General features: G+C 44.9%; 1 long non-coding RNA gene across 4 annotated transcripts; it reads right to left on the bottom strand.

The window, feature by feature from the left end:
* Nucleotides 1-581: 581 nt before the first annotated feature.
* Nucleotides 582-2219, bottom strand: LOC123089229 (uncharacterized). Of its 4 annotated transcripts, none has more exons than XR_006442238.1 (4): nt 1818-2219; nt 1464-1638; nt 1092-1361; nt 582-808 (listed from the first exon to the last, which is right to left on the bottom strand). It is a non-coding gene; the product is annotated as an uncharacterized lncRNA (long non-coding RNA). The 4 variants fall into 4 exon arrangements; XR_006442241.1 differs by having other exon boundaries at nt 1838-2219; XR_006442239.1 differs by having other exon boundaries at nt 1092-1638.
* Nucleotides 2220-6906: the final 4687 nt, after the last annotated feature.

The raw sequence follows: 6906 nt of genomic DNA, 5'->3' as shown, positions 1-6906 counted from the left end.
CAGCGAGAGGCATTGTCACACCATGAGGAGGCGATGGAGAGGCTAGGGTCCTTCTTATGCTAATACTAGATCGTTGATGGCGCGCGTTGCCGCGCCCGTCTATTTTGGCTCTTATAATTGTTAGATATATGATATAATTTTTATACATTTTCAGCGTTTTGAGCTCTTGTAATTGTTAGGCATATGAAGTGTGTTGGCTCTTATAATATACATTTGTTTCAAGTGCTTTCAACTATTGTGCTTTCTTACAGGTTGTGCTTGTACGCTCCATTTCCAAAATAATGGTATGCAACTGAAGAGAGGAATCTCATTGGTTTCCAATGTACTGTATTCAGCTTTCTTATAGGTCTACTCGTTTGCAAAGGCATCATGGCATCCCAAAAAATAGCAATATTCAGAGAAACATTAGTAATATTTTAAGAATGGGTGGAACTGATATATGTACTCATATAAATGTTTTTTTTACATTTTCTCTATATTACATTTCAACAGAAGGGAATACACAAAAAATGTAAACAACAAAACATACAATTGGATGTCCAATTAAACAACAAATATTTACGAAACCAAAAATCTGAAAATATACAAATACGGTGAATATCATTTCTTCCAAGATTCATAAGAGGTTGCACTTGGTTTTCACATATTAGTAACTCAGTTAGAAAGGGTATGAAAAGTTCCCTAAATTGTTTTTTTCAAAGCATTGTTCAACAATCAGTTGGCATTAGCTCGGACGATACAGAGAAAAACAATTAGCACTTTTTCATCCCTTGGAACCATCAATATCAATACTTCCAGATCCATGAAGCTGCAAATGCAACAGAGAAAAACTCAAAGACTGAATCTAAAAAGAAAAGAGGATATATATATATATAGCATCGATGAAGGTATCAAGGCAAAGGAAATACAATTTCCATGGGAGGTCAGAATATTAAAATACAGTGGGTATATCATCAAGGAAGGAATCAAAGGTGAAGGCAATACAGGTTCCACGAGAGGTCACAATATTACAATACAGTACATCCACACATACAATGAACCTTGTGCTAGAACTGATATTCATAATGTTGAAACGGTGGAAATAAAATTACCCCATGACAACATTGTGTTTTTAGGTCTGCGATTCCTGCAGCATATGAGCCGGTTTCTGCATTCTCATTAGCTTTGCTCTTCTCCTTTCACAAAAAGTAAGTGCTCACCAAGTAATACTACTACAAAGAAGCAGAATTGTAAAATAGAGGTCTTATAATAATCATCCGGTGACTGTTGAGCAGATTAAAATGGTACTTATAAAAACGACAACTATACCACAAATTCAACAAGCAGGAGCTACGCACACCATGCAGATCCTAGCCCTGAACCTTGAAAACACGCGACCGACAAGATGAACATGAGAAGGGCGAATTACAAAGGGCATCACAGTCAGAGATAAAGGAAGGAGCAGAGCTAGCATTAAGGTTTACCTGGTCGACTTAGACCAATAACTAATACTGCTGCCGCCACATCCTCTTGCACAAGTGAGGCACATATGTTGCCTCCTTCCTTACCCTACTCTGCATCGTCGAGCCGGTGATGCTGCCTCATCCTCCTCAGTCCGCTGTCGTGCTGTCACCATGGTTATATCGGCCGTCGTGGAACCTGAATCACACAAGAGCAACAGGAATTAGCACCTATGTGGTCCATGAAAGCGAGATGTGAAGGAAATTAATACGAGGAACGATTCAAAGATCAGAGAATAAATAGCATGAAGTAGATGAGCCGAGGAGCTGGACCGACCAGGAATAAGCGAAAGGAACGGAAGGGGGGCGGTGGCGTACCGAGGCATATGTACACGTACCACTCGGAAGAGGAAAGGGTCGACACATCACCCGCCATGAATGCGCGCTTAGAAACTGAAGTATAATTGGTTGCTTGAAGTCTGAGCGGAGCAGTTTCCAGTAGATGTGGCATCGGCCATTATCACCAGCATCCCCACCTTTCTTTGTCGCAGGAAGATCGCCCGAAGCGGCTGGATCGACCGGCGTCGGATTCAGCCGCATCCCGCGCAGGCGGCCCTCTAGCGGTGGATCTCTCGCGCGCCTCGCGACTCGCGTTGGCTGGATTCCCTGGGCCGCCGGCTCACTCGCGCGCGCCGCATCGGCTCCCTCGAGCGCTAGATCCCCTTCACCGCCGGTTCCCTCGCGTGCGTCGCGTCGAGGGCAGCGTCGCTGGATGTGGAGTGGGCCAATGAAGCATTGTGTACCCTTCATGAGTTATAGATAGATAAATGGGCCAATAAAGCCCATTCAACGACAGACCTTCAAAATAGTCTTCATAGTAGCGGCCCATTAGGACAGGTAGCCCAGTCACGGTAAATTGATGCTGGAACAACGATCTGACGGCCAAAAACTTCCCACACGTGAAATCCAAGGGTCAAAATCGCTGGAGGCGTGACAGTGATCGGTTTAGGTGCGGTTATACTGTCCTAAATGTGGCGGGGAGCCTACAAGTGATGAATGGAAGGCAACGGAGGATGCTGACGTGATGATAGAAAACTAAAGGCATGTCCTGGTTGATGACGATTTTTTAAGGTGCGAAGGCAAAACAGATTATGTGTTTTGCTGTGGCATGCTCGAGTTTATCCGTCTCAGGCTTTGTGGTTGTTGGGGTGGGGTCTTCCCCATGTAATATGTATTGTTTGTTTCTCTCGTTTGTAGTTTGTGCGCGAGTTAGCCTTTTAGAGCATCAACAATGTGTAGATGCAACATTGCCTCTAACATGGGCCACATGGTTGCCTCTAAGCTTAGTTGAGAACCACACAATGTATAGTGTTTAGTACAACCTTCAACTAATGCCCCGCCACAACATTTATCTTTCATCCCACGCACGACAACAAGGTTCATTTTCCTCATACCCATCACCAGATGACTTGTAGGGACAGAGGAATACCTTAGTCAAGGTAAAACGTTGGAGATGGCCTCTAAGCTAAGAGGCGATGCCAGCGATTTTGGCTTACAGGCGTCAGCGTGTAGTGTAGACGACGACCTCTATCAGCTTAAGAGGCGAAGACAGTGTTGGAAATATGCCCTAGAGGCAATAATAAAATGGTTATTATTATATTTCCTTGTTCATGATAATTGTCTGTTGTTCATGCTATAATTGTATTGACCGGAAACCGTAATACATGTGTGAACACATAGACCACAACATGTCCCTAGTGCGCCTCTAGTTGACTAGCTCGTTGATCAATAGATTGTTATGGTTTCCTGACCATGGACATTAAATGTCATTGATAACGGGATCACATCATTAGGAGAATGATGTGATGGACAAGACCCAATCCTAAGCATAGCACAAGATTGTGTAGTTCGTTTGCTAAGAGCTTTTCTAATGTCAAGTATCATTTCCTTAGACCATGAGATTGTGCAACTCCCGGATATCGTACGAATGCTTTGGGTGTACCAAACGTCACAACGTAACTGGGTGTCCATAAAGGTGCACTACAGATATCTCCGAAAGTGTCTGTTGAGTTGGCACGAATTGAGACTGGGAATTGTCACTCCGTATGACAAAGAGGTATCTTTGGGCCCACTCAGTAATGCATCATCATAATGAGCTCAATGTGACTAAGGAGTTAGTCATGGAATCATGCATTACGGAACGAGCAAAGAGACTCGCCAGTAACAAGATTGAACGAGGTATTGGGATACCGACGATCGAATCTCGGGCAAGTAACATACCGGTTAATAAAGGGAATTGTATACGAGATTGATTGAATCCCCAACATCGTGGTTCATCCGATGAGATCATCGTGGAACATGTGGGAACCAACATGGGTATCCAGATCCCCCTGTTGGTTATTGGCCGAAGAGATGTCTGGGTCATGTCTGCATGATTCCCGAACCCGTAGGGTCTACACACTTAAGGTTCGGTGATGCTAGAGTTGTTATGGGAATTGGTATGTGGTTACCGAATGTTGTCGGGAGTCACGGATGAGATCCCGTACGTCACGAGGAGTTTTGGAATGGTCCGAAGATGAATATTTATATATGGGAAGTCCTTATTCGGTCGCCGGAAGTGTTCGGGGGTTTATCGGTGTTGTACCGGGACCACCAACAGGGTTCCAGGGTTTACCGGGAGGGTCCACCTGCCCCGGAGGGCCCTATGGGATGAATATGGAAGGGAACCAGCCCCTAGGTGGGCTGGGTGCCAAATCCCCCTAGGGCCCATGCGCCTAGGGTTGGGGGGAAACCCTAAAGGGGGCGCCCCCCTTGGCTTGGGGGCAAGCCTCCCCCCTCTAGATCCATCTGGAGGGGGCCGGCCCCCCTCTCCCTTGCCCCTATAAATAGAGGGGAGGTGGGAGGGCTGCCGCAACCTTCCCCTAGCGCAGCCCTCCCTCTCTCTAACACCTCCTCCGTAGTAGTAGTGCTTGGCAAAGCCCTGCCGGAGAACTGCAAGCTCCACACCACGCCGTCGTGCTGCCGGAGTTCTCCCTCAACTTCTCCTCTCCCCTTGCTGGATCAAGAAGGAGGAGACGTCCCCGGGCTGTACTTGTGTTGAACATGAAGGCGCCGTCCGTTCGGCGTTAGATCGGATCTTCCGCGGTTTGAATCGCCGCGAGTATGACTCCATCATCCGTGTTCTAGTAATGCTTCCACTTAGCGATCTTCAAAGGTATGAAGATGCACATCCTCTCTCTCTCTCTCTCTCTCTCTCTCTCTCTTGTTGCTAGAATCTCCTAGATTGATCTTGGTGATACGTAGGAAAATTTTGAATTATTGTTATGTTCCCCAACAGTGGTATCAGAACTAGGTCTATGTGTAGATTCTATGCACGAGTAGAACACAAGTAGTTGTGGGTGTTGGTTTGTTCAATTTGCTTACCTTTACTAGTCTTATCTTGTTTCGGCGGTATTGTGGGATGAAGCGGCCCGGACCGACCTTACACGTACGCTTACATGAGACAGGTTCCACCGACTGACATGCACTTGTTGCATAAGGTGGCTAGCAGGTGTCTGTCTCTCCTACTTTAGTCGGATCAGATTCGATGAAAAGGGTCCTTATGAAGGGTAAATAGCAATTGGCATATCACCATTGTGGATTCTGCGTAGGTAAGAAACGTTCTTGCTAGAAACCCATAGCAGCCACATAAAACATGCAACAACAATTAGAGGACGCCTAACTTGTTTTTGCAGGGTATGCTATGTGATGTGATATGGCCAAAAGAATGTGATGAATGATATATGTGATGTATGAGATTGATTATGTTCTTGTAATAGGGATCACGACTTGCATGTCGATGAATATGACAACCGGCAGGAGCCATAGGAGTTGTCTTAATTTATTGTATGACCTGCGTGTCACTGAAAAATGCCATGTAATTACTTTACTTTATTGCTAACCATTAGCCATAGTAGTAGAAGTAATAGTTGGCGAGACAACTTCATGAAGACACGATGATGGAGATCATGATGATGGAGATCATGGTTTCATGCCGACAACGAAGGTGATCATGCCGCGCCTCAAAGATGGAGATCAAAGGCGCAAGATGATATTGGCCATATCATGTCACTTTATGATTTGCATGTGATGTTTGTCATGTTTACATCTTATTTGCTTAGAACGACGGTAGCATAAATAAGATGATCCCTCATTAAAAATTTCAAGAAAGTGTTCCCCCTAACTGTGCATTGTTGCGAAAGTTCGTTATTTCGAAGCACCACTTGATGATCGGGTGTGATAGATTCTAACGTTCACATACAACGGGTGTAAGCCAGATTTACACATGCAAAACACTTAGGTTGACTTGACGAGCCTAGAATGTACAGACATGGCCTCAGAACACAAGAGACTGAAAGGTCGAACATGAGTCGTATAGTAGATACGATCAACATGGAGATGTTCACCGATGACGACTAGTCCGTCTCACGTGATGATCGGACACGGCCTAGTTGACTCGGATCATGTATCACTTAGATGACTAGAGGGATGTCTATCTGAGTGGGAGTTCATTAAATAATTTGATTAGATGAACTTAATTATCATGAACATAGTCTAAAATATCTTTGCAATATGTTGCCCACGCTAATGTTGCCCTCAACTTCAACGCGTTCCTAGAGAAAACCAAGATGAAAGATGATGGTAGCAACTATACGGACTGGGTCTGAAACTTGAGGATCATCCTCATAGCTGCCAAGAAAGCATATGTCCTAGAAGAACCGCTAGGTGAAGCGCCCATTTCCCTAGCAACTCAAGACGTTATGAATGCCTGGCAGTCCCGTAGTGATGATTACTCCCAGGTTCAGTGCGGCATGCTTTACAACTTAGAACCGGGGCTCCAAAAGCATTTTGAGCAGCACGGAGCATATGAGATGTTCCAAGAGTTGAAAATGGTTTTCCAAGCTCATGCCTGGGTCGAGAGATATGAAGTCTCCGACAAGTTCTACAGTTGTAAGATGGAGGAAAACAGTTCTGTCAGTGAGCATATACTCACTATTTCCGGGTTACACAACTGTTTGTCTCAGTTGGGAGTTAATCTCCCAGATGACTCGGTCATTGACAGGATCCTCCAGTCGCTCCCACCTAGCTACAAGAGCTTTGTGATGAACTACAATATGCAAGGGATGGAGAAGTACATTCCTAAGTTATATTCAATGCTGAAATCAGCAGAGGTGGAAATCAAAAAGGAACATCAAGTGTTGATGCTGAATAAGACTACTAGTTTCAAGAAAGGCAAGGGTAAAAAGAACTTCAAGAAGGACGGTGCTACCTCTTGAGCATGCGTTGGTTTTTTCCCTTGAAGAGGAAAGGGTGATGCAACAAAGTAGCGTAAGTATTTCCCTTAGTTTTGAGAACCAAGGTATCAATCCAGTAGGAGGCTACAGTCCAAGTCCCTCGTACCTACACAAACAAACAAGAACCTCGCAAC

Source organism: Triticum aestivum, chromosome 4B (genome assembly GCF_018294505.1).
Source record: "Triticum aestivum cultivar Chinese Spring chromosome 4B, IWGSC CS RefSeq v2.1, whole genome shotgun sequence".
Classification (NCBI taxonomy): Eukaryota; Viridiplantae; Streptophyta; class Magnoliopsida; order Poales; family Poaceae; genus Triticum; species Triticum aestivum.
The sequence above is the reverse complement of the archived record's forward strand: the minus strand, read 5'-3'. Positions and strand labels throughout refer to the sequence as shown.